Here is a 26,275-nt window from a genome sequence, read left to right as displayed (position 1 = left end):
CTTCTATTTTGTCTTTATCCTCAAGGGCATTTTAGTCATTTTGGAATTATTATAACTAATTATATATATAATACCCTAAAATACACACACATACAGACACCACACCACACCACCCTATTCTCACTCTACTCTCTTTCTCTCTGAATTACCACCACCACACCACCACCACCCCCACCACTGCATCATCCCCACCACCACAATCCCACTGCCGCCAACACCACCATCCCACTGAAACCCCAACACCACCATCCAACTACCGCCACCTCTGGACTACCACCAACACCACGATCCTCTCAAAACCCCAACAACCACCATCCAACTGTGGTGGGTGGTGTCGGTTGGGAGATCGAAGAAGAGAGAGACGAGTAGAGAGAAAGATATTGACGAAGAGAGAGAGAGTACGAGGAGAGAGAGAGCGGTGGGAGAAGGGGGAGCTGACCCCTCTCCGCCACGGCGGCGATGATAGACGGCGGAGCCGTCTTTCCTGCAACCCAGAAAGAATCTAGCAGCGGTGGTGGTCAGGTGGTGGCGGAATGGTAGTGTAGGTGCTTAGGTGCAGAGGAATTAGGGTTTGGATTAGGTTTTCTAGTGAAATTAGGTCAAGGGTGGATGTTGGGGGTGGTTTTAAAGAGAATGGGATTAAGATTGGTGGTGGGGATGGTTCTGTTGGTAATAGTACGGAGTTATGCTTTTCAGAGGCGATGATGATGATGGGTGGGTGTTGATGGTGGCGGTGGTGAGAAGGGGGAGGAGGTGGCGGTGGTGAGAAAAGGGAGGAGGTGGCGGTGGTGGTGGTGCTTGAAACCATTGCCGGAACTAGCTCCGCCACGCGATGTTTGCAGCCATGGCGGTTGGTTCCTCTTTGTTTTGATTGTTATTAACAGATCCGAGCCTCTACATTGTGATGGTACAATGAGTTTCACACTCAAGGATCTTTTCCGTGGATCAGCTGAGGTAATAGGGATAAACACTTATGGTCAGACTTATTATAAATTAGAAAGATTGGAAAACGGTGACTGCCTTACGCTAGTTAGATTGAGAGATCTTAGGATAAATCAGAGAGAAGTCGAAGTTGGATTGAATTTGCTTAGGAAAATTAGCCATCAAAATCTTTTGAGAATGAGGGCTTATTCTTTGCGCTCGGAAGAGACACTTCTCGTCGATGATTACATGCCTAAAGGAAGCCTTGCTGCTTTTCTCCATGGTAAGCAAATATGATATTTCTTTTGTAAAGGAGTAAAGATATTGATTTGACTTCAAAGGAAGTAAATTTAATCCAAATACGGATTTAGAGTATCTTTATAAGCATCTTTGGTTTTATTCCAGGATTACTGAGCTTAATAAATGTGTTTTTCTTGTATACAACAAGAACAAGATTACATAAAACCAGTAACTGTATACCATCGTTATATGTTTGATAATCTTCTAAAATATTGGTTCTTTCGTATTCAAGAACTTGATTATACGTACTTTAATGCAACTGGAGGATCCCAACCACAGATAGATTGGGCAACAAGAATGTGAATAGCAAAAGGAGTGGCTAGAGGTCTACAGATCCTCCACACCCATCACAATATAATCCATGGAAATCTAACTTCACACAATGTCTTGTTGGATGCGGACATTAACCCCAAGATTTCTGAAATCGGGATGTTGTCAGACCCCCAAAATCCACCCGCGGAGTACCACCGCTTGGGAGCGTGACTGTCCAGGATCAAGCCATCAATCATATCAAACATAGCATTTAATAATAAAAGTAATCAATGTAAATCATCATAACATGATTGATGTTCCAAAACCAAACATCGTTTAAATAGCGGAAGCATAGTATGTAATCTCAAGATAGTTATAGGTTCAGATAAAGTTCATGATCCGTATCCCACAACGACCTGCTCCTCCCTGTGCAAGCTCCATAATGTACCTAAGGTCCTGCAAGGCATGCAGCAAATAATCAACAAACTAGTTGAGCGAGTTCACAGAAAGTAAGTTCTTAACATAGTGTATACGTATAACTAGTGGGGGCTTCCCATACTAGTGTGTACTAAAGGTGGGGGCTTCCCAAACCTTGTGTCCATAATACTGGTGGGGGCTTCCCATGTTTATCCTGGCTAATGAGGGCTTCTCATTAACGGTACTTACTAGACTAACTTCCGACCATGTGTTCTTCTTTACCGAGAACAGGAAAACGTACAGGGTCACGTAGGCTTTACGTGACGTGTCCTTCCCCGAGGACATGGTACGCGTGGGGGCTACGTAGGCTTTACGCAGCGTGGCCTTCCGACCTGGAAGCCAGTGGATGGTATTGGGTTACGTAGGCTTTACGTAACGTGTCCTCCCGACCCGGGAGACAAATGGCAAATAATCTGGGTTACGTAGGCTTTACGTAACGTGTCCTGACTAACCTGAGGACGATGGTCTATAGTCTAAAGAATGCGTAAGTACGAGTAATCATTCCATATTCAACATATCCAACCCAATTCCCAACCCGGGAATCCCATGCCTTGGCTGTGTGAACTCACCTTGGTTTGCTCGGCAGATACACAAAAAGTACAGTTAAGCTAGTAAATGGTCAACCACGTCCTATCATGGTTATTATACAAGTCAGGTTCGTATATAGCACGTATATTCATGGCAAACATGTACACGTATTAGCAATTCAAATCATATAACGAGTCCAAGTAATCGGCCCAAACAGATAAGCAGTCCAACTAGCAGTCAAGAGCACACTTGTGCGTGTTAATCTTGGCCCAACATAACCCGGCCCAAATAGTAAACGCATACTGGTCCAATAGCAAACAGTCCACAAATCCAATCGTTGGGCCCAATTGATTGGGCCCGTGACAGTGAAGGCCCAAACAGTGTACGTGCATTAACTCGTCTCGAGTCGCAACCGGCGATCTCGAGTCGCAACCGGAGATTACGAGTCGCAACAGCTGGTTACGAGTCGCAATGGTGATCTCGGTTCATCATGGTCTGGTTACGAGTCGCAACGGGACTCGCAACCGTGGTTACGGTTCATGCTGTTGCGGTCTCGAGTCGGAATCATGGGGTCTCGACTCGCAATCTGTGTCGCAACCAAGTGTAACAGTTTTCCTGATTTCAAGCAGATCGGTTACAACATTCAATTGTTACCAGAATTATCATTCAATCAATTAACACAATTCCTATTATTCAACTAGCAAACCATCGATTAAACAGGATTTTTAACACTAAATCCGTATGAACCCTAATTCACAACATCATGAACAATGACAATATTCGTACCACTTAATCATATGGTTATCCTAAATCAAACTGAAGAACATCATACATGAACCCTAACCAAACATATGAGCCGATTTATGAACATCAACAACAATCATATCCGATTACAGCAATCCGAAACATATCACAGCCGAACATAACAATGGATTAATATTATCATAACCGTACCTGTTAACCGATTAACAAACATTCAGTTTCATATATCAACAATCCGATTATTATTGCAAAACACATATAAGTCGACTAGCTATAACACCTCAACAAACAACAACAACAAAAACATCACTTAATCATACTAACCGAATTGGAGAAGGAACAAGGATGATCCGGATGAGAATGATCTTCGGTTGTAAGGGTGTGTGTGTCGTCGGGTTCCAAGCAAACGAGAGAGAGCAAGAGCTTCTAGGGTTTGTGTGTGTGAGAATCAAACCCTTACCAAAGGGTTTAGTGTTTGCGAGTGGGGAGTGGGCCGAGCCCACTCGGTTGTCTAATGGTCCGCGTACAAAGTGTGGCCCAAAGGGCTTGTGCACCCGAATGTAGTGTTGTGCGGATCGGTTCAAATTGTGCGGTTTGGGTTCGCGAACACATAATCGTTCATATAGCATGCATACACATATGGCACATAACATCATAACATTCATTAGATCATATAATTTAGTTCTCGTAAGCACGTAACGTTACATCAAAGCAAGTCTAAAGTTCGAGTTGTCACATTATCCCCAACTAAATTGGAAATTTCGTCCCGAAATTTGGTATGCACTCACTGAGGAAGCTAGGTAAGCTGTATTGTTCACTGGTTTTCCTGGGGTGTCACATCCTCCCCCCGTTGATCTGGAATTTCGTCCCGAAATTCCGAAGTAGTAGCTTCAGCCTCAGTAGTGGTAGCATAGGTTTCGAATAACTGGGGGTACTTTTCTGTCATCCTGTCTTCGCGTTCCCAGGTGTACTCTGGGCCACGTTTGGAGTTCCAACGAACTCGGACAAGAGGGATTCTCTTGTGTTTGAGGACCTTCACATCCCGGTCCGTGATTTCTACTGGTTCCTCGACGAACTGCAACCGCTCGTCGATAGTGAGTTCCTTAAAAGGAATGATGAGGTTTTCATATGATAGGCACTTCTTTAAGTTCGATACATGAAAGACATTGTGAACTGCCCCGAGTTCAGCTGGTAGGTTCAACTTGTATGCTACTTTGCCAATCTTTTCTATGATTTCGAATGGTCCGACGTACCGCGGATTCAGTTTGCCCCGTTTGCCAAAACGTACCACACCCTTCCAGGGTGAGACTTTCAATAATACCCGGTCCCCGACCTGAAATTCCAAAGGCTTTCTACGCTTGTCCGCGTAGGCTTTCTGACGGTCGCGTGCTGCCGCCATGCGTTGTCGTATCTGTGTTATCTTTTCTGTGGCGTCCACTACAATCTCTGGACCCGTAATCTGACTATCCCCCACCTCTGCCCAGCAGAGGGGTGACCGGCATTTACGCCCGTACAATGCCTCGAATGGAGCGGCTTGTATGCTGGTGTGATAACTATTATTGTATGAGAACTCCACCAATGGGAGGTGCTTTTCCCAGCCGTTGCCGAAATCGATGACGCATGCCCTAAGCATGTCTTCAAGTGTTTGGATCGTTCGCTCAGACTGCCCGTCCGTCTGAGGATGATATGCTGTGCTCATGTCTAACCGTGAACCGAATGATTTATGCATCGCTTGCCATAGCTCTGACGTGAATCGTGCATCGCGATCCGAAATGATAGATGTGGGCACCCCGTGCCTCGAAACAACTTCTTTAAGATAGACGTCTGCGAGAGTGGAGAACTTATCCGTTTCCTTTATAGGTAGGAAGTGTGCAGACTTGGTGAGTCGATCCACGATCACCCATATGGTATCATTTCCCCGCTGGGATCTGGGTAGGCCTGTAACGAAATCCATGGAAATTTCTTCCCATTTCCATTGAGGTATCTTAGGCTGTTGAAGTAGGCCAGCTGGTTTCTGATATTCAACCTTGACCCTCGCACAGGTCAAGCATTTTCCAACGTACGTAGCAATGTGGGCCTTCATACTAGGCCACCAATAAGTAGTACTGATGTCGTGGTACATTTTATCCGACCCTGGATGTACCGAATAGCGGGACTTGTGTGCTTCGTCCATCACAAGTTCGCGTAGACCGCCATAAAGTGGGACCCAAATCCGGCCCGTTACATAGTAGGCGCCGTCTTCCTTTTGTTCCATTTGTTGTCGTGAGCCGCGCAAGGCTTCAGCCTTGACGTTTTCTGATTTCAATGCTTCTACCTGAGCATTTCGTATCTGTGTAGGAAGGCTAGACTGGATCGTAAGCTGTAGCGCTCGCACGCGCCGAGGTAGAGTGTCTTTCCGACTGAGGGCATCGGCCACAACGTTGGCTTTGCCTGGATGATACTTGATAGCGCATTCGTAATCGTTCAGTAACTCAACCCATCGTCGTTGACGCATATTCAAATCCTTTTGCTTAAGGATATGCTCGAGACTCCTGTGATCGGTGTAAATCGTGCACCTGGTACCGTACAGGTAGTGTCGCCATATCTTAAGCGCGAAAACAACAGCTCCCAGCTCTAAATCGTGCGTCGTGTAGTTCCGTTCATGAACCTTTAGTTGACGAGAGGCGTAAGCGATAACCTTGTCTCGCTGCATTAACACACATCCAAGTCCCCGAATGGATGCATCACAATATACCACGAAGTCATCTGTGCCCTCTGGCAATGAGAGGATAGGTGCACTGCAAAGTCTATCCTTTAGGTGCTGAAAAGCAGTCTCCTGGGGCTCTCCCCAGCGATAGGTGACACCCTTCTGTGTCAGTAGCGTAAGCGGCTGAGCAATCTTTGAGAAATCCTTGATAAACCGTCTGTAGTAACCCGCCAAACCCAAGAATTGGCGTATTTCTGTTGGTGTACGCGGTGCAGGCCAGTTTCCGATCGAATCTACCTTGGATGGATCGACATGGATCCCATCCTTGTTCACCACATGGCCTAAGAAGTGGACTTCACGAAGCCAGAAGTCGCATTTAGAAAGCTTGGCGTACAGCTGTTCCTTCCGAAGGAGTTCCAATATAAGGCGAAGATGCTGCTCGTGTTCCTCCTGACTCTTGGAGTAAATCAGAATGTCGTCGATGAAAACAATGACGAACTTGTCGAGATAGGGTTTGCACACCCCGTTCATAAGGTCCATAAATACCGCAGGCGCGTTCGTTAACCCGAACGGCATGACAAGAAACTCGTAGTGACCATAACGAGTTCTGAAGGCTGTCTTGGAGACGTCCTCATCCCGGACTCTCAGCTGATGATACCCCGACCTCAAATCTATCTTCGAATAGTAGCACGACCCTTGCAACTGGTCGAATAAGTCGTCGATGCGCGGAAGAGGATAACGGTTCTTCACCGTCACCTTGTTGAGTTCACGGTAGTCGATGCACATCCTGAACGTACCGTCTTTCTTTTTCACGAAAAGTACTGGAGCTCCCCAAGGCGAAGAGCTTGGACGAATGAAGCCCTTTTCCAAGAGCTCTTGTAGCTGCTTTGACAGTTCCTCCATTTCTGATGGAGCTAGACGATATGGTGCGCGAGCTATGGGTGCTGCTCCTGGAGCGAGCTCGATCTGAAATTCGACCTGACGATGAGGCGGTAAGCCAGGTAAGTCTTCAGGAAACACCTGAGGAAAGTCACGTACAATTGGAATATCTTCCAATTTCTTTTCCTTCGTCGATGCATCTGTAACGAGTGCCAGAATGGCAGTGTGACCCTTACGTAAGCATTTCTGAGCCTTCAAGAAAGAGATGATGCCAACCACAGCACCACTCTTGTCACCTTGCACTTCGAGAGGTTCCTGACCAGAACGAGGAATGCGAATAATCTTCTCACTGCATAAAATTTCTGCCTGGTGTTGGGATAACCAATCCATCCCAATCACAACGTCGAAACTACCCAAAACTATGGGAACGAGATCAATAGAGAAGGCTTGGCCAGCTAGGATAAGATTACAACCCTGAACTACGTGCGTGGCTTCTAGACTTTTACCGTTAGCTAACTCTACTACATGTTTGGTGGGTAAAAGTGTTGGTGCACGTTTTATCAGTTGGCACATTTTCACAGACATATAGCTTGTATCCGCACCCGAATCAAATAAAACAGTAACGTAAATATTGTCGAGGAGAAACTTACCCATAACCACATTGGGATCGTTCACTGCGTCACCTCGACCTAGTAGAAAGCGCGACCACGAGCTTCATTGCCGTTGTTGTTGTTTCCCCCATTGTTGTTCCCGTTGCCCTGGTTATTGTTGTTGCGATTCTGGTTCAGCTGAGGACAATCGCGTTTGAAGTGACCTTCAGCCCCACACTGGAAACATCCCCGGTTTCCACGCTGTGGCTGCTGCTGCTGCTGCTGGTTCTGTGGAGCGGGTTGCTGAGGCTGCTGATTCTGATTCGCAGGCCGTGGACTCCTACAGTCTTTGGCCTCGTGGCCCATCTTAAGACACCTTTGACAACGACCCTTGTTACACGGGCCATTGTGATGTCTGTGGCAATTGTAACACTTAGGCTGACTTCCCTGATATCTCCTCTGTCTATGACCACCAGAGGATTGCTGACTGGGGCTCTGGTAGTGGTCAGTCTTCTGCTGCTGAGCTTGTGGCTGAACAGTCGCTGAACCCCTGCTGGAATCTCCATCCCATTTTCTTTTGCTTTCGCTAGTAGTAGCAGGAGTAGCTGAAGGAGTGACTGTAGTAGTAGCGTTGACACGCTTAGGCAGTTTATTCTGATCCACTGCCTGATCGGTGATGCGATGAGCGAGACGCTGGATTTCCTGGATGTTGTCGAGATTAGCCGAAGTAACATGGCTCTGGATTTCTGGTGCCAGCCCCTTGACATACATCTCAATGCGCTTGTATGGAGGGTCCACCATAGTAGGACACAGAACGGCCAGCTCATTCGACCGTTTAGTATACGCTTCGATCTCTGATCCAACCATTTTCAGATTATACAACTCGTCTTCCAGCTTGTGAATATCTTCACGCGTACAATACTCACGCTTGATGAGTTCCTTGAAATCGTTCCATGGGGTGGCGTTAGCAGCTGCCAACCCCAGAATTTGCACCTGCGCGTTCCACCAGGTTAGCGCGATTCCTTCCAAGGTGCCAGTAGCAAACTTGACCTTGCGAGCCTCAGGGCACTCGCACATTTCGAATACTGATTCTAACTTTTCAAACCAATGGAGGAGTCCCACTGCCCCTCGGTGCCGCTGAAAGAATTTGGACGACAGTCCATGAAGTTCTTGAAAGTGCAGACAGGCTGCTGCGCGTGTTGACCTGCTTGAGCTGCTGCAACTGCCGCAGCAACTTGAGCTTGAACGAGAGCCTCTAGCTGGGCTTGTGTCATGTTGATTCGTCCAGACATGATCTTCATTGTAACAAGTAGCATAGGTAAGAATGATTCGCGAATAGGGCGATGACAGAAAAGTGTAAGCACGTAGGGATTCTCATGCTATAGTATCATGTGTATCTAAACGTAATGCGAGCAAAGTTCTAAGCAGTTCTAGCAAACAGGCAATAAACATAAACCTTATTACCTAGGATGTCGAGTCTTGCACGTGGAGTGAAGCGTCGTTGTGGTTCGTTGAGAGCACTGTTCTGGTTATAGTCCGGTTTTAATAAAAACGTTTTCCCATATTAAAACTAAGTTCTCTATAACCAATGGCTCTGATACCAATCTGTCACACCCCCAAAATCCACCCGCGGAGTACCACCGCTTGGGAGCGTGACTGTCCAGGATCAAGCCATCAATCATATCAAACATAGCATTTAATAATAAAAGTAATCAATGTAAATCATCATAACATGATTGATGTTCCAAAACCAAACATCGTTTAAATAGCGGAAGCATAGTATGTAATCTCAAGATAGTTATAGGTTCAGATAAAGTTCATGATCCGTATCCCACAACGACCTGCTCCTCCCTGTGCAAGCTCCATAATGTACCTAAGGTCCTGCAAGGCATGCAGCAAATAATCAACAAACTAGTTGAGCGAGTTCACAGAAAGTAAGTTCTTAACATAGTGTATACGTATAACTAGTGGGGGCTTCCCATACTAGTGTGTACTAAAGGTGGGGGCTTCCCAAACCTTGTGTCCATAATACTGGTGGGGGCTTCCCATGTTTATCCTGGCTAATGAGGGCTTCTCATTAACGGTACTTACTAGACTAACTTCCGACCATGTGTTCTTCTTTACCGAGAACAGGAAAACGTACAGGGTCACGTAGGCTTTACGTGACGTGACCTTCCCCGAGGACATGGTACGCGTGGGGGCTACGTAGGCTTTACGCAGCGTGGCCTTCCGACCTGGAAGCCAGTGGATGGTATTGGGTTACGTGGGCTTTACGTAACGTGTCCTCCCGACCCGGGAGACAAATGGAAAATAATCTGGGTTACGTAGGCTTTACGTAACGTGTCCTGACTAACCTGAGGACGATGGTCTATAGTCTAGAGAATGCGTAAGTACGAGTAATCATTCCATATTCAACATATCCAACCCAATTCCCAACCCGGGAATCCCATGCCTTGGCTGTGTGAACTCACCTTGGTTTGCTCGGCAGATACACAAAAAGTACAGTTAAGCTAGTAAATGGTCAACCACGTCCTATCATGGTTATTATACAAGTCAGGTTCGTATATAGCACGTATATTCATGGCAAACATGTACACGTATCAGCAATTCAACTCATATAACGAGTCCAAGTAATCGGCCCAAACAGATAAGCAGTCCAACTAGCAGTCAAGAGCACACTTGTGCGTGTTAATCTTGGCCCAACATAACCCGGCCCAAATAGTAAACGCATACTGGTCCAATAGCAAACAGTCCACAAATCCAATTGTTGGGCCCAATTGATTGGGCCCGTGACAGTGAAGGCCCAAACAGTGTACGTGCATTAACTCGTCTCGAGTCGCAACCGGCGATCTCGAGTCGCAACCGGAGATTACGAGTCACAACAGCTGGTTACGAGTCGCAATGGTGATCTCGGTTCATCATGGTCTGGTTACGAGTCACAACGGGACTCGCAACCGTGGTTACGGTTCATGCTGTTGCGGTCTCGAGTCGGAATCATGGGGTCTCGACTCGCAATCTGTGTCGCAACCAAGTGTAACAGTTTTCCTGATTTCAAGCAGATCGGTTACAACATTCAATTGTTACCAGAATTATCATTCAATCAATTAACACAATTCCTATTATTCAACTAGCAAACCATCGATTAAACAGGATTTTTAACACTAAATCCGTATGAACCCTAATTCACAACATCATGAACAATGACAATATTCGTACCACTTAATCATATGGTTATCCTAAATCAAACCGAAGAACATCATACATGAACCCTAACCAAACATATGAGCCGATTTATGAACATCAACAACAATCATATCCGATTACAGCAATCCGAAACATATCACAGCCGAACATAACAATGGATTAATATTATCATAACCGTACCTGTTAACCGATTAACAAACATTCAGTTTCATATATCAACAATCCGATTATTATTGCAAAACACATATAAGTCGACTAGCTATAACACCTCAACAAACAACAACAACAAAAACATCACTTAATCATACTAACCGAATTGGAGAAAGAACAAGGATGATCCGGATGAGAATGATCTTCGGTTGTAAGGGTGTGTGTGTCGTCGGGTTCCAAGCAAACGAGAGAGAGCAAGAGCTTCTAGGGTTTGTGTGTGTGAGAATCAAACCCTTACCAAAGGGTTTAGTGTTTGCGAGTGGGGAGTGGGCCGAGCCCACTCGGTTGTCTAATGGTCCGCGTACAAAGTGTGGCCCAAAGGGCTTGTGCACCCGAATGTAGTGTTGTGCGGATCGGTTCAAATTGTGCGGTTTGGGTTCGCGAACACATAATCGTTCATATAGCATGCATACACATATGGCACATAACATCATAACATTCATTAGATCATATAATTTAGTTCTCGTAAGCACGTAACGTTACATCAAAGCAAGTCTAAAGTTCGAGTTGTCACATTATCCCCAACTAAATTGGAAATTTCGTCCCGAAATTTGGTATGCACTCACTGAGGAAGCTAGGTAAGCTGTATTGTTCACTGGTTTTCCTGGGGTGTCACATCCTCCCCCCGTTGATCTGGAATTTCGTCCTGAAATTCCGAAGTAGTAGCTTCAGCCTCAGTAGTGGTAGCATAGGTTTCGAATAACTGGGGGTACTTTTCTGTCATCCTGTCTTCGCGTTCCCAGGTGTACTCTGGGCCACGTTTGGAGTTCCAACGAACTCGGACAAGAGGGATTCTCTTGTGTTTGAGGACCTTCACATCCCGGTCCGTGATTTCTACTGGTTCCTCGACGAACTGCAACCGCTCGTCGATAGTGAGTTCCTTAAAAGGAATGATGAGGTTTTCATCTGATAGGCACTTCTTTAAGTTCGATACATGAAAGACATTGTGAACTGCCCCGAGTTCAGCTGGTAGGTTCAACTTGTATGCTACTTTGCCAATCTTTTCTATGATTTCGAATGGTCCGACGTACCGTGGATTCAGTTTGCCCCGTTTGCCAAAACGTACCACACCCTTCCAGGGTGAGACTTTCAATAATACCCGGTCCCCGACCTGAAATTCCAAAGGCTTTCTACGCTTGTCCGCGTAGGCTTTCTGACGGTCGCGTGCTGCCGCCATGCGTTGTCGTATCTGTGTTATCTTTTCTGTGGCGTCCACTACAATCTCTGGACCCGTAATCTGACTATCCCCCACCTCTGCCCAGCAGAGGGGTGACCGGCATTTACGCCCGTACAATGCCTCGAATGGAGCGGCTTGTATGCTGGTGTGATAACTATTATTGTATGAGAACTCCACCAATGGGAGGTGCTTTTCCCAGCCGTTGCCGAAATCGATGACGCATGCCCTAAGCATGTCTTCAAGTGTTTGGATCGTTCGCTCAGACTGCCCGTCCGTCTGAGGATGATATGCTGTGCTCATGTCTAACCGTGAACCGAATGATTTATGCATCGCTTGCCATAGCTCTGACGTGAATCGTGCATCGCGATCCGAAATGATAGATGTGGGCACCCCGTGCCTCGAAACAACTTCTTTAAGATAGACGTCTGCGAGAGTGGAGAACTTATCCGTTTCCTTTATAGGTAGGAAGTGTGCAGACTTGGTGAGTCGATCCACGATCACCCATATGGTATCATTTCCCCGCTGGGATCTGGGTAGGCCTGTAACGAAATCCATGGAAATTTCTTCCCATTTCCATTGAGGTATCTTAGGCTGTTGAAGTAGGCCAGCTGGTTTCTGATATTCAACCTTGACCCTCGCACAGGTCAAGCATTTTCCAACGTACGTAGCAATGTGGGCCTTCATACTAGGCCACCAATAAGTAGTACTGATGTCGTGGTACATTTTATCCGACCCTGGATGTACCGAATAGCGGGACTTGTGTGCTTCGTCCATCACAAGTTCGCGTAGACCGCCATAAAGTGGGACCCAAATCCGGCCCGTTACATAGTAGGCGCCGTCTTCCTTTTGTTCCATTTGTTGTCGTGAGCCGCGCAAGGCTTCAGCCTTGACGTTTTCTGATTTCAATGCTTCTACCTGAGCATTTCGTATCTGTGTAGGAAGGCTAGACTGGATCGTAAGCTGTAGCGCTCGCACGCGCCGAGGTAGAGTGTCTTTCCGACTGAGGGCATCGGCCACAACGTTGGCTTTGCCTGGATGATACTTGATAGCGCATTCGTAATCGTTCAGTAACTCAACCCATCGTCGTTGACGCATATTCAAATCCTTTTGCTTAAGGATATGCTCGAGACTCCTGTGATCGGTGTAAATCGTGCACCTGGTACCGTACAGGTAGTGTCGCCATATCTTAAGCGCGAAAACAACAGCTCCCAGCTCTAAATCGTGCGTCGTGTAGTTCCGTTCATGAACCTTTAGTTGACGAGAGGCGTAAGCGATAACCTTGTCTCGCTGCATTAACACACATCCAAGTCCCCGAATGGATGCATCACAATATACCACGAAGTCATCTGTGCCCTCTGGCAATGAGAGGATAGGTGCACTGCAAAGTCTATCCTTTAGGTGCTGAAAAGCAGTCTCCTGGGGCTCTCCCCAGCGATAGGTGACACCCTTCTGTGTCAGTAGCGTAAGCGGCTGAGCAATCTTTGAGAAATCCTTGATAAACCGTCTGTAGTAACCCGCCAAACCCAAGAATTGGCGTATTTCTGTTGGTGTACGCGGTGCAGGCCAGTTTCCGATCGAATCTACCTTGGATGGATCGACATGGATCCCATCCTTGTTCACCACATGGCCTAAGAAGTGGACTTCACGAAGCCAGAAGTCGCATTTAGAAAGCTTGGCGTACAGCTGTTCCTTCCGAAGGAGTTCCAATATAAGGCGAAGATGCTGCTCGTGTTCCTCCTGACTCTTGGAGTAAATCAGAATGTCGTCGATTAAAACAATGACGAACTTGTCGAGATAGGGTTTGCACACCCTGTTCATAAGGTCCATAAATACCGCAGGCGCGTTCGTTAACCCGAACGGCATGACAAGAAACTCGTAGTGACCATAACGAGTTCTGAAGGCTGTCTTGGAGACGTCCTCATCCCGGACTCTCAGCTGATGATACCCCGACCTCAAATCTATCTTCGAATAGTAGCACGACCCTTGCAACTGGTCGAATAAGTCGTCGATGCGCGGAAGAGGATAACGGTTCTTCACCGTCACCTTGTTGAGTTCACGGTAGTCGATGCACATCCTGAACGTACCGTCTTTCTTTTTCACGAAAAGTACTGGAGCTCCCCAAGGCGAAGAGCTTGGACGAATGAAGCCCTTTTCCAAGAGCTCTTGTAGCTGCTTTGACAGTTCCTCCATTTCTGATGGAGCTAGACGATATGGTGCGCGAGCTATGGGTGCTGCTCCTGGAGCGAGCTCGATCTGAAATTCGACCTGACGATGAGGCGGTAAGCCAGGTAAGTCTTCAGGAAACACCTGAGGAAAGTCACGTACAATTGGAATATCTTCCAATTTCTTTTCCTTCGTCGATGCATCTGTAACGAGTGCCAGAATGGCAGTGTGACCCTTATGTAAGCATTTCTGAGCCTTCAAGAAAGAGATGATGCCAACCACAGCACCACTCTTGTCACCTTGCACTTCGAGAGGTTCCTGACCAGAACGAGGAATGCGAATAATCTTCTCACTGCATAAAATTTCTGCCTGGTGTTGGGATAACCAATCCATCCCAATCACAACGTCGAAACTACCCAAAACTATGGGAACGAGATCAATAGAGAAGGCTTGGCCAGCTAGGATAAGATTACAACCCTGAACTACGTGCGTGGCTTCTAGACTTTTACCGTTAGCTAACTCTACTACATGTTTGGTGGGTAAAAGTGTTGGTGCACGTTTTATCAGGCACATTTTCACAGACATATAGCTTGTATCCGCACCCGAATCAAATAAAACAGTAACGTAAATATTGTCGAGGAGAAACTTACCCATAACCACATTGGGATCGTTCACTGCGTCACCTCGACCTAGTACGAAAGCGCGACCACGAGCTTCATTGCCGTTGTTGTTGTTTCCCCCATTGTTGTTCCCGTTGCCCTGGTTATTGTTGTTGCGATTCTGGTTCAGCTGAGGACAATCGCGTTTGAAGTGACCTTCAGCCCCACACTGGAAACATCCCCGGTTTCCACGCTGTGGCTGCTGCTGCTGCTGCTGGTTCTGTGGAGCGGGTTGCTGAGGCTGCTGATTCTGATTCGCAGGCCGTGGACTCCTACAGTCTTTGGCCTCGTGGCCCATCTTAAGACACCTTTGACAACGACCCTTGTTACACGGGCCATTGTGATGTCTGTGGCAATTGTAACACTTAGGCTGACTTCCCTGATATCTCCTCTGTCTATGACCACCAGAGGATTGCTGACTGGGGCTCTGGTAGTGGTCAGTCTTCTGCTGCTGAGCTTGTGGCTGAACAGTCGCTGAACCCCTGCTGGAATCTCCATCCCATTTTCTTTTGCTTTCGCTAGTAGTAGCAGGAGTAGCTGAAGGAGTGACTGTAGTAGTAGCGTTGACACGCTTAGGCAGTTTATTCTGATCCACTGCCTGATCGGTGATGCGATGAGCGAGACGCTGGATTTCCTGGATGTTGTCGAGATTAGCCGAAGTAACATGGCTCTGGATTTCTGGTGCCAGCCCCTTGACATACATCTCAATGCGCTTGTATGGAGGGTCCACCATAGTAGGACACAGAACGGCCAGCTCATTCGACCGTTTAGTATACGCTTCGATCTCTGATCCAACCATTTTCAGATTATACAACTCGTCTTCCAGCTTGTGAATATCTTCACGCGTACAATACTCACGCTTGATGAGTTCCTTGAAATCGTTCCATGGGGTGGCGTTAGCAGCTGCCAACCCCAGAATTTGCACCTGCGCGTTCCACCAGGTTAGCGCGATTCCTTCCAAGGTGCCAGTAGCAAACTTGACCTTGCGAGCCTCAGGGCACTCGCACATTTCGAATACTGATTCTAACTTTTCAAACCAATGGAGGAGTCCCACTGCCCCCTCGGTGCCGCTGAAAGAATTTGGACGACAGTCCATGAAGTTCTTGAAAGTGCAGACAGGCTGCTGCGCGTGTTGACCTGCTTGAGCTGCTGCAACTGCCGCAGCAACTTGAGCTTGAACGAGAGCCTCTAGCTGGGCTTGTGTCATGTTGATTCGTCCAGACATGATCTTCATTGTAACAAGTAGCATAGGTAAGAATGATTCGCGAATAGGGCGATGACAGAAAAGTGTAAGCACGTAGGGATTCTCATGCTATAGTATCATGTGTATCTAAACGTAATGCGAGCAAAGTTCTAAGCAGTTCTAGCAAACAGGCAATAAACATAAACCTTATTACCTAGGATGTCGAGTCTTGCACGTGGAGCGAAGCGTCGTTGTGGTTCGTTGAGAGCACTGTTCTGGTTATAGTCCGGTTTTAATAAAAACGTTTTCCCATATTAAAACCAAGTTCTCTATAACCAATGGCTCTGATACCAATCTGTCACACCCCCAAAATCCACCCGCGGAGTACCACCGATTGGGAGCGTGACTGTCCAGGATCAAGCCATCAATCATATCAAACATAGCATTTAATAATAAAAGTAATCAATGTAAATCATCATAACATGATTGATGTTCCAAAACCAAACATCGTTTAAATAGCGGAAGCATAGTATGTAATCTCAAGATAGTTATAGGTTCAGATAAAGTTCATGATCCGTATCCCACAACGACCTGCTCCTCCCTGTGCAAGCTCCATAATGTACCTAAGGTCCTGCAAGGCATGCAGCAAATAATCAACAAACTAGTTGAGCGAGTTCACAGAAAGTAAGTTCTTAACATAGTGTATACGTATAACTAGTGGGGGCTTCCCATACTAGTGTGTACTAAAGGTGGGGGCTTCCCAAACCTTGTGTCCATAATACTGGTGGGGGCTTCCCATGTTTATCCTGGCTAATGAGGGCTTCTCATTAACGGTACTTACTAGACTAACTTCCGACCATGTGTTCTTCTTTACCGAGAACAGGAAAACGTACAGGGTCACGTAGGCTTTACGTGACGTGTCCTTCCCCGAGGACATGGTACGCGTGGGGGCTACGTAGGCTTTACGCAGCGTGGCCTTCCGACCTGGAAGCCAGTGGATGGTATTGGGTTACGTAGGCTTTACGTAACGTGTCCTCCCGACCCGGGAGACAAATGGCAAATAATCTGGGTTACGTAGGCTTTACGTAACGTGTCCTGACTAACCTGAGGACGATGGTCTATAGTCTAGAGAATGCGTAAGTACGAGTAATCATTCCATATTCAACATATCCAACCCAATTCCCAACCCGGGAATCCCATGCCTTGGCTGTGTGAACTCACCTTGGTTTGCTCGGCAGATACACAAAAAGTACAGTTAAGCTAGTAAATGGTCAACCACGTCCTATCATGGTTATTATACAAGTCAGGTTCGTATATAGCACGTATATTCATGGCAAACATGTACACGTATCAGCAATTCAAATCATATAACGAGTCCAAGTAATCGGCCCAAACAGATAAGCAGTCCAACTAGCAGTCAAGAGCACACTTGTGCGTGTTAATCTTGGCCCAACATAACCCGGCCCAAATAGTAAACGCATACTGGTCCAATAGCAAACAGTCCACAAATCCAATCGTTGGGCCCAATTGATTGGGCCCGTGACAGTGAAGGCCCAAACAGTGTACGTGCATTAACTCGTCTCGAGTCGCAACCGGCGATCTCGAGTCGCAACCGGAGATTACGAGTCGCAACAGCTGGTTACGAGTCGCAATGGTGATCTCGGTTCATCATGGTCTGGTTACGAGTCGCAACGGGACTCGCAACCGTGGTTACGGTTCATGCTGTTGCGGTCTCGAGTCGGAATCATGGGGTCTCGACTCGCAATCTGTGTCGCAACCAAGTGTAACAGTTTTCCTGATTTCAAGCAGATCGGTTACAACATTCAATTGTTACCAGAATTATCATTCAATCAATTAACACAATTCCTATTATTCAACTAGCAAACCATCGATTAAACAGGATTTTTAACACTAAATCCGTATGAACCCTAATTCACAACATCATGAACAATGACAATATTCGTACCACTTAATCATATGGTTATCCTAAATCAAACCGAAGAACATCATACATGAACCCTAACCAAACATATGAGCCGATTTATGAACATCAACAACAATCATATCCGATTACAGCAATCCGAAACATATCACAGCCGAACATAACAATGGATTAATATTATCATAACCGTACCTGTTAACCGATTAACAAACATTCAGTTTCATATATCAACAATCCGATTATTATTGCAAAACACATATAAGTCGACTAGCTATAACACCTCAACAAACAACAACAACAACAACATCACTTAATCATACTAACCGAATTGGAGAAGGAACAAGGATGATCCGGATGAGAATGATCTTCGGTTGTAAGGGTGTGTGTGTCGTCGGGTTCCAAGCAAACGAGAGAGAGCAAGAGCTTCTAGGGTTTGTGTGTGTGAGAATCAAACCCTTACCAAAGGGTTTAGTGTTTGCGAGTGGGGAGTGGGCCGAGCCCACTCGGTTGTCTAATGGTCCGCGTACAAAGTGTGGCCCAAAGGGCTTGTGCACCCGAATGTAGTGTTGTGCGGATCGGTTCAAATTGTGCGGTTTGGGTTCGCGAACACATAATCGTTCATATAGCATGCATACACATATGGCACATAACATCATAACATTCATTAGATCATATAATTTAGTTCTCGTAAGCACGTAACGTTACATCAAAGCAAGTCTAAAGTTCGAGTTGTCACAGATGTCACGGTTGTTGACGGCTGATGCAAACTCAAAAATGATTGCAACAGCTGGGACTCTTGGCTATAAGGCTCCTGAACTTTCTGAACGTAAGAAACCTGATACGAAAACCGATGTCTACAGTTTGGGTATGATCATGTTAGAACTCCTAACTAGGAAATCACCAGGAGAGGTGGAACTATCTAAATGGGTACAGATGACTGTACAAGAAGAGTGGGTTCCTGAGGTTATCGATGTTCAATTGCAGATATATACTTCACTTGAAGAAAAGATGGTCAAAATGTTGTAACTGGCTATCGATTGTGCTTTCACATTACCTGAGGGTCGACCAGATGTTCACATGTATTAGATAATTTGTGTAAATATTTTATGTATCTCTTATTTTTGTTAACTTCCCTAATATTGTTGTAATGTTTATTATATATAAAGTTCCCTGCCCTCATTCAATTGATGAGGTGAACCATAATACGTCTTATATGGTATCAGCCATTCTCTAACCCTAATTCTTTGCCATCCCCCTTCTTCCTCGTTTCTTTTTTTCTGTTCCGATTTTGGGACCATCGCCCACCATGGCCGGTTCCTCCTCCTCTTCTGAAACCCCTTTCTTGATGCATGCTTTCTCACATATGATGCATATGAAACTCTCTTCCAGCAATTACCTTGTCAGGCGCAAGCAAATGCTCCTTGTTTTATCCCTTCACTAGCTGTCCGATCATGTTTCTGGTTCGGCTACTCCCCCTTCGGCAACCATTACAGTCTCCGAAAAGTCTGTTCCCAACCCAGATGCTGTTACTTGGTCCGATAATGATCAGAAGGCTGTTTTATTTATCAAATCTTCTCTCATCGAGGAAGCGGCTGCTGAAGTTCTTGGCCTCAAAACTACTCAAGATATCTGGACTGCCCTAGAACATGCCTACAGTAATGCGTCCGTTGAACGCATACATTCTTTACGTGATTCTCTTCGTCTTCTCAAGAAGGGTACGTCCTCTGTTTCTGATTATTCTCGCAGGTTTAAATCCCTTTGTGATCCACTTGCAGCTATCGGTCATCCGGTCTCTGAGATGGATCGGCTTCACTGGTATCTCTGTGGCCTTGGTCCATCTTTTGAAGTTTATTCCACTGCGATACGTACTTTTGGCAAAACCTTAAGCTTTCGGGATCTTGTGGCTCAAACCAAAAGTCAGGAGTTATTTCTTCAGTCTATGCACGGTGGTGATACACCACCCGTCGCCTTCACAGCGCAACAAACCCGAGGGCGGGGCCGCGGCTCCTCTCCTGGCCGTGGTTATTCAGCTGGTCATGGTCGCGGTTCCAATACTGGTCAAAGCCGTCGAACCCCACATTGCCAATTGTGTCGTACAAATGGGCATTATGCTAATGTTTGTCCACAACTTGCTACCTTCGCCTCTAATGCTTCAGCTGATGAATCTCTAGCAAAGGCTTTTCATGCTAGATGTCATGTGACTGAGGATTCTCCGGATTGGAGTGCGGACTCGGGATCCACAGACTATATGGTTCCACCCACTGATTCGGTTTAAAACTCGACCCCTTATAAAGGTAATCATCGTATCGTTTTTGGTAATGGTAAGACGTTGTCTATTTCTCATACAGGAACATCTACTATTGCTAATAATCTTAAGCTACGTAACGTTCTTGTTGTTCCTGGTCTCACTAAGAAACTTGTATCTATCAGTCGGTTAACCAAAGATCATCCAGTTGATGTTTTATTTTCCGATACTTATTTTTATATTCAGGATTGGCTAAGCAAGCAGGTTCTCGCTGAAGGATCATGTGTTGATGGATTATATGTGCTGAAGAATTCTCCACAAGCTTTTGTTGCTACCACGAGAAGTTCAAATAAAGCCTCCTACGAGTTGTGGCATGCTCGCTTAGGACATGTTTCTTTTAATATTATTTCTCTTTTGAATAAGCTAGGGGTTTTATCTGTTACTTCTTTGTTACCTAAACCGACTATATGTACTCCATGTCAACTTGCTAAAGGACAGCGTTTATCTTTTGATTTGAATTTAAAACGTGCTTCTCACCCTTTGGATTTAATACATTGTGATTTGTGGGGTCCTGCACCTGTGTGTTCTAAAGATGGGTTTCGTTATTATGTTGCTTTTATTGATGATTATTCCAGGTTTACATGGTTATATCCTTTGAAAACGAAAACAGGATTCTACTCAGTTTTACCTGTGTTTCTCCATCTTGTTTAAACCCAATGTTCACGAAAGGTGAAGGTATTTCAAAGTGATGGTGGTACTGAGTTTGTCAATCATACAGTTCTAAAAATTTTTGAGGAGAACGGTACCTTTCACCGTCTTTCATGTCCGTATACGCCTCAACAAAACGGACGTGCCGAATGGAAACATCGTCATATTGTTGAAACCGGTTTGGCTATGCTATTTAATACTCATATTCCTGCTACTTATCGGGTGGATGCTTTTACCTCTGCAACATATATTATTAATCGTCTGCCTACTCCTCTATTGGGTGACAAGTCTCCGTATCAATTGTTGTTTCATGATCATCCTCAATATTCTAATTTCCGAACTTATGGTTGTCAAGTTTTTCCTTATCTTCGTGACTACACGAAGGACAAGCTTGAGCCACGTAGTCTTGCTTGTATTTATTGGTTATAGCACTCAACATAAAGGATATCGGTGTCTTGATTCATCTACTTCGCGGATTTTTATTTCTCGCCATGCACGTTTCAACGAGTTTGTCTTTCCTTTTCAGGGAACCTCTAGCTCCACCGCCCTATCATCACTACCTCTTACAAGTTTTCTTGAAGAATCTTCTTACTTTGTTGATTCTTCTGCTCCCGAGCATGTTTCTGCGGTTCCAAGCTCGGACGTTGTACCCACCTGCTGCTTGCATGAGCCACTTATGGCCCAACATCTGATTCCTTAAGACTCGGTTCAGCCAACTTCTGATATAAATCAGTCATCTACGACTCAGACTTCTTCGGCCCATACTTCTTTAGATTCGGCCCATTCTTCTTCGGATACGGCCCAATCTCCTTCGGGCTCAGCTTCATCTCCTTCTTCGTCTGATCATGTTAACTCGGCTCAGTCATCAGCTAACGCAGCTCCTATTGCCGCTCCTTCTTCATCAGTTCCACTTGCTCCTATTATCGCTGATGCTCCTCAGTCTTCTCATCCCATGCAAACCCGCTCTAAAGCAGATATTTTTAAACCTAAGCATAGAGCTGATTTGGCTTCTCTTACTACTCATGCTCTTCACGCTGCTCTCTCTTCGGCGAAAGAACCGCGTGGGTTTAAATCTCCTGCCAAAGATCCTAAGTGGATGGCAGCTATGCATGAAGAATTGGATGCTCTTCATCAGAATCGGACTCGGACTCTTGTGCTTCGTCCGTCATCTGCTAATGTTGTTGGTTCCAAACGGGTTTATCGTATTAAATACCATTCCGATGGCTTTATCGAACGATATAAGGCACGGTTAGTGGCACAAGGTTATACTCAGATTCCTGGTTTGGATTATTCTCATACCTTCAGTCTTGTGGTTAAGGCGTCTACTGTTCGTATTGTTTTATCTCTGGCAGTTTTGAATTCTTGGAAACTGCATCAGTTAGATGTTAAAAACGCCTTCTTAAATGGCAATCTGAGTGAGATTGTTTTTATGGAGCAACCACCAGGCTTCACTGATGAACGCTTTCCTAATCATGTATGTCGTCTTTCTAAGGCCCTGTATGGTCTTAAACAGGCTCCGCAGGCTTGGTTTCAATGACTCAGCAGTTTCTTGATATCCTATGGCTTTATCTGTAGCAGGGCCGATACCTCCTTGTTTATTTTTAAACGAGGTCCGTGTTTTATGTACTTGCTTGTCTACGTTGATGATTTGATTCTTACAGGCAATAATGAAGATGTTATTCATACGTTTATTTCTTGTCTCAATCACGAGTTTGCCATCAAAGATCTGGGTGATCTTAATTATTTTTTGGGCCTTGAGGTTGCGTATACTGACACTGGTTTATTTCTCACTCAATCCAAATATGCACAAGATATTCTTCAATGTGCTGATCTTTTAGATGCCAAACCGGTTAGCACACCCTTGGCCTCTCATGAGTCGTTTACCACTGACGGCACACCATGCTCCGATTCTACTTCCTATCGATCCTTGGTAGGTGCCTTATAGTACTTGACGATCACTCGTCCTGACTTGTCATATGCTGTCAATCAAGTGTCTCAGTTTCTTCATGCTCCCACACTTGATCACTTTCAGGCTGTTAAACGCATCTTGCATTATGTCAAAGGTACTCTTTCCTTTGGTCTTACCTACAGTCGGCCTCATACTAGTTCTATTCTTGGTTATTCTGATGCTGATTGGGCTCGCTGCTTGGAAACCAGACAGTCTACATATGGTTACTCTATTTTTCTTGGTGGTAATTTGGTGTCCTGGAATGCAAAGAAACAGCCAACTGTCTCTCGTTCAAGTTGTGAATCAGAATATCGGGCCATGGCTAACACAGCTACAGAGATTGTCTGGATTACTCATCTTCTGCAAGAGCTTCATGCATTACCAACCGACAGACCCACGTTACTTTGTGATAACAAAAGTGCTTTATTTATGACTCAAAATCCGATGTCTCATAAGCGAGCAAAGCATATCGACTTAGACTACCACTTCATCAGGGAACTTGTTAACTCAGGGAAGCTCTACACTAAGTTTGTTCCGACCAATCTTCAGGTGGCGGATATTTTCACTAAGAGTCTTCCGCGCCCTCTTTTTGAGAAGTTTCGTTCTATGTTACGTCTGGGGCCGCCACCTTTCCGATTGAAGGGGGTATTAGATAATTTGTGTAAATATTTTATGTATCTCTTATTTTTGTTAACTTCCCTAATATTGTTGTAATGTTTATTATATATAAAGTTCCCTGCCCTCATTCAATTGATGAGGTGAACCAAAATACGTCTTATAACCTGGTTCTTCAGCAGGTAGAAGAGATTAGTTTAGAAACAGCCACAAGTTCCAGCGATGATGGTGGTGCTGGACCTTCATTAAGCTAGTGAAAATGGAGGTTAGTGGTAGTGGAGATTATGATTCTCAGACTCTGTTATCCTTGAATCAAGATTTGTTTTGTTATAAACACAAGTTTTCATTTAATTTGTTTATGGGGATGATATTGTTGCTTTAAGTTTTGTAGGTACTTGATTCGTTTAATGAATATTGTTGCAACTGAAGTAAATACATCACTGCCTTTTACTTTTTTTTTGAGCGGCAAATTTCTTTTATTCCTTGCTTTGTGTCGGACTTGAACCCAATACCTCCCCCTCCCAAAGTGTTTAAAGGCATTGCCTTTGCCAATGGACCACCATTCCATTGGTATCACTACCTTTTACTAATACACATAAATATACTACACCTGGTTCCATATAAAAAGACATAGACCTCTATTACCTAATTAAACCAACAATCATACATCCACGTTCGGAATAAACTTGAAAGCTGTTGATGTTATGCCAATTTATCCGCGTATAGGGCTCAACAGAATTCGCCTTCCCAATAAAATGTATATAAGCCGCCTTTAATGACAATTTAGCTTTACTGAATATGGTTTTTGTGAATAGCCCAATTACTTATGCTATAATGTGTTCTGAATATAGAAGTGTTTTCTTTCAACAAACAAATAGGTTTACTAATCTGCCTCAGAACGGTTATTGACAAAGAAAACCATCATTAAATCATCGCTTTTTACTATAATATCTCTTTCGACATTGCGAAAAGAAACTCATTGTTTCGCAAAAGAAAATGTTCATCGTAAATAGATAGGTGATTATGCATATTTCAATCGGATGAATTAAACAATCTAATTTCTTAACTGATTTTGCAACTGACGTAAATCCGTCACTAATATTACTATTACAAACACATATACTAAAACCGTTTCCATATAAAAAGACATAGACCTCTATTACCTAATTAAACCAACAATAATACATCCACGTCTGGAAGAAACCTGAATTATGTTGATGTTATGCCAATATATCTGCGTGACTGCGTCTAGGGCTCAACAGAATTTGTCTTCCCAATATAATGTATATAAGCTGCCTTTAATGACATTTTAGCAATTGAAGGCAATAAGAAAATAGGGTAGTCCCCAAGGGGATGGTCCTCCACCCATGGTGAGATGGCGCCTACGTGGCGGGTAGTCTCCGAAAGGACTAAGCAAACCACACCCTTTAGCCTCATTAAAGACACATCATTTTGTTGACTTGAATGCAGTTGGAGGACCCGAAACGCAGGTAGATAATAGATTGGTCAATAAGAATGCAAATAGTCAAAGGAGTGGATAGAGGTTTGCACAGCTTCCACACCCATCACAATATAGTCTACAGAAGTCTAATATCAAGCTATATTTTTCTTGATAAATATATTAACCCCAAATTTCTGACTTTGGTATGTCATGACTTGTAATGGCTTATGCAAACTCAATTATGATTGCAACAACCAGAATTCTCGGGTACTAGGCTCCCAAAGCTTTCCAGCTCAAAAGGTTGATACGAAAGCTGATATATACAGTTTGGGTGTGACAATGTTAGAAATTCTATCCGGGAAATCACCAGGAGAGGCAATTAATGGTCTATTCTTACCACAATGGGTGGCTTTTATTTTGGAAGGAGAGTGAACCCCTAATGAGATTTTTTTAAATCATGACTTGATAAAAGATGCTTCTACAGTTGGGCACGATGAGTTGTTGAATAGTTTGACACTGTCTTCGAAGTGTATGTATATATCACCATGGATTGGTCGGATGTTCAACCGGTTCTTCAGCGGTTGGAAGAGATTATACTGACATAAATGAACCGCTATTAACCGACATAACCGATGATTATAGTTATGAAACTTTGATTAACTGACCAATTTATAGTTATGAAGTTTTGGTTAACCGAAATAACCGAAACCGAACCAAACTTATAATGATAACTATATATAATGGATATATGCTTTACGTTAACCATATAGAGGTTTTTTTATTAAGATAAAGTAGGTCAGCAACAAAAGGATCTTGATGTACATGCCCCTTGTTTTGATGAAGAGTTGAGGTGTTATGATGGTATTTTTTTTTGTTGAGAATTACCTTATTAAAAACAATCACACATCGATACTTTAACAAAAAAAGTGTAGTCTTGGTTATCTAGTAAAAGAAAGCTCAAGCTAAGTCCAAACCACACATGCCCTTAATGCATAGCCCTATTTATTTCAAACCTTGTTCGGTTAATTAACCGAAATTAACCAAAACTGAATAACGGTAACCAAAGTTCGGTTACAGTTATGGTTATAGAATTCCAAACCGAAGCTAGCTGTTATAGTTATGGTAAATGGTAAAAACCGAACCAAACCGACCCATGCACACCCCTAGCCTTAGGGGTGGTGGAGCGTGGAGATTATAATCCCGTTACTCTTGAATTAAGATCTATTTTATTGTAAATACAAGATTGAATTTAATTTGATTTTGAGAATACGGTTTTTGTAAAAAGTCAAGTGACTATTGTTAATATAAATTTTTAAAAGTCAAATGACTATTGTTAATATAAATTTTTAAATGCAGCGCGGGACGGCGAAGAAAGTGCAGAGTGA

General features: G+C 44.5%; 1 pseudogene; it reads left to right on the top strand.

The window, feature by feature from the left end:
- Window positions 1–1,518: 1,518 nt before the first annotated feature.
- On the top strand, window positions 1,519–26,275 carry LOC110882954 (annotated as a pseudogene).

The sequence above is a fragment of the Helianthus annuus genome, chromosome 10, assembly GCF_002127325.2.
Source record: "Helianthus annuus cultivar XRQ/B chromosome 10, HanXRQr2.0-SUNRISE, whole genome shotgun sequence".
Classification (NCBI taxonomy): Eukaryota; Viridiplantae; Streptophyta; class Magnoliopsida; order Asterales; family Asteraceae; genus Helianthus; species Helianthus annuus.
The sequence above is the reverse complement of the archived record's forward strand: the minus strand, read 5'-3'. Positions and strand labels throughout refer to the sequence as shown.